Below are 2,927 nucleotides of genomic sequence, written 5' to 3'. Positions count from 1 at the left end.
AAAAAAAAAAAAATTCTAAGGATCAATCACCGAAAGAACGTATATTACTACAGTATATCCACGCCATCTAATTTTTTTATATTACACGAAAAAAATTTCGAAGATCAATCCCCGAGAATGGCTACACTCTTCTTCTCCAGCATCCGCGCCATCTAATTTTTTCGCATCACCCAATGAAAAGAAAAGAAAAGAAGAAGAAGAAAAAAAAATTCCAAAGATCAATCTCTTTAAAAAAAAAAATTACTCGCACCATCCACGCCATCTAATTTTTCCCTTACGCTACACAAAAAAAGAGAAATTCCAAAGATCAACCCTCGAGAGATGCTCAAAGCCGGCTCGTCGCCATCGTTGTCGAAGCACCCTTTCGTTCCTCCCTAACTGCATCTACGTCTCAGCCTCCCATCCCGAGCGAGAGAGAGAAAGAGAGAAAGAGAGAGAGAGGCAAAGCGAGGAAGGGAGAGCCTGCAGGCACGTCCTCACAATACTGCATTACGATACCACCCCATTTACACCCGTTCCCTTTTCTTTCGGCGGCCACCCTGCGACTCTCGAGCTCACCCTCCGTGCTTGCGGAATTACCGTTGAAGGCTACGCAAGATGGAGGGCGATCCTCGAAAATGAGATCGAAAGTAGGCTCGCTCGCTTGCACAAAAAGGAAGACGGGGGAGGGATGGAAGGAAGAAGGAGGAAGAAGATTCGCGCGTCCTTTTCCCCTCCTTCCCCTCCCTCTTCCCACTATTCGTTTTCTCTTTTCTCTCTTATTCTCTCTCGCCTCTCTTCCTGTGTTTTTCCTTTTCGAAGGAAACAAAAGGGGGAGGAAATAGCGGGCAGAGTAAATCTCCCTCTCCTTTCGTCGAAAACGTTGTTAGCAGGGTGAATTTAGGTCGCGTGATTCTTTTCTCACCTCTCTCAACCCCTCTCCCCGGGATTGGTATTGCGATCGTCGCGGGACGACTCGAATTCATGCGTTTGTCTTTTCTTTTCTTTTCTTTTTTTTTTTTCTTTCTTTACCTTCGCGATCGTCCACGCTTTAAACGACGAAGATGGCGATGAGACACTACGACGAGTAACGTGAATAAAGAGAAGTGTAAGTTTAGAAATGTGTTGCGCGAATGGGACGAGAACTCTTCTCGTTCCGTTGATCATTGAGTATAATTGGATGGATTTGAGACTCTGAGTAACGAAACACGTGGGGTTCTGTATATGATTATTAATAAGGGTAAATATAGAAATTTTTTGAATTTCTGAGTTATTTTATAATGTGATATTAGTAATATAAAACAATAGAGTATGAATTAACGATAAAATTCTCGTGCCCTGTGTGTATTTTTAATAATACACATCTACGATGGAAATGTATTTGCAATACCTTTCGTAACGAAAAAAATCCTTTTGAAAACCCCCCAACCTTAAAAAAAAAAAAAATTCAGTATTAATAAAACGGAACAATAAAAATCGTATCGTGTTTAAAAAATAACTTTTCAACATTTCATAACTGAAAAGTATAAAATATTTAATACGAAATATTTCCCGAATAAAATAAAAAAAGGAAAAAAAGAAAAAAAAAAATAACTCGATAACTTTTCATCGTCGAGCAATATTAATTCGCTTCAACCACCTCTTCCGTTTCATAATTTCGTCGTTCCACTCGTATTCGTAAAAATACAATTCCACTGGACGTGGATAATCGAAGGATCCGTTTTATTCTTCTTCTGTCGCAAAAGAAGTATTGCCCCCCCTCCCCTCGACTTTTATTTTTATCTCGTTCGTATTTTGTTTTTAACATACGATACGTGCATATGATTCCAGCGTCGACAAAGATTTTTCCTCGAGATCCACTTGGCGCCATATTAAACTTTCGAAGAAGAGACGTCGAACGTCTCGAAGTTTCTCAACGAATCTTCAATTTATTCTCAGCCCTCCCTCCCCTCCTTCCCATCCGCCCCAGAAATCGTTTCGATTCTTACGCGATTTACCATCGCGCCTCGATTAAAGAGCTGCCTGATGCACTCGATTGATTCCCAATCGAAGTTGGACGAGCAATCGGCACGCTCGAACAACGATGTTATCGGTTACTTCGCTCGAGATGCCCGAATGGAACAGAATTTTCCATGGAAAACGGGGAAATGCGAGGAATGGGTGGTTGTAATTGATTAATTGGTAACAGTTTCGCGCGCAATTTCGCAAATTCTATCTATATAATTTTTGACGATTTTCTACAATTCGAATTTTTCATTTCAAATGGATGGATACAGTTATAATAAAATTATAAGAAAATGAGGCAACAAATTATTTCTCAAGCACTCGACGAAAAAAATATTTTATTATTTTTATCTTAAACTCGTTTTATAAAATTATAACCTCTAAATAAAAATGTGAAAATTCTGAATGTAGAATAACTTCAAGTTACATGCGATTAATAACGAAATGATGATGATGGGAATGATAGGTGAGGATCGGTGGTAAATTTATAGGGACGATGATGAAGCGAGACGAATACAAAAAATTCACTTGTGTACTTCGATATATAATGTAATGGGTTAAGCTCGTAATATAATCTAGTCCAAAGGTGAGAAACTTCGTTCTGGCCACTTCCACCAAACTAGGCCAACTTCTCGGCGTACAGGCCAATGAGCTCGATGAGCCAATCATGTAATCTATTATCATCGTCCACATGTTTGCCAATAATTCGTCTGCGAATCGTTAATCATGGCGGACATCGAAACAATAATAGTCCCTCTGTTTTATATTTACTTAGAGCTTAGCGTATATAATTATTATTATGTAGATAGCAAGGCAGGCAGTTGGCACGGCATAGGCCAATAATCACAAATTAGACGTTGGAATTGTTTAGCCGAACGGAGGCAGAGGCAGTGTAAAAAAGTTAAGTGAAGAAGTTTGGTGAATTTTGCACTCTGTTTACGTTA

General features: G+C 39.3%; 1 protein-coding gene across 19 annotated transcripts in view; it reads right to left on the bottom strand.

Annotated features, from left to right (window-relative positions):
• The window catches only part of LOC102680558 (polypyrimidine tract-binding protein 2), a 503,794-nt gene that overhangs the window by 259,548 nt on the left and 241,319 nt on the right, over positions 1 to 2,927 (bottom strand). The gene's annotated exons all lie outside the window — the stretch shown is intronic.

The sequence above is a fragment of the Apis dorsata genome, unplaced genomic scaffold (assembly GCF_000469605.1).
Source record: "Apis dorsata unplaced genomic scaffold, Apis dorsata 1.3 scaffold_73, whole genome shotgun sequence".
NCBI lineage: Eukaryota > Metazoa > Arthropoda > Insecta > Hymenoptera > Apidae > Apis > Apis dorsata.
This window is presented reverse-complemented; position numbering and strand designations above follow the sequence as displayed.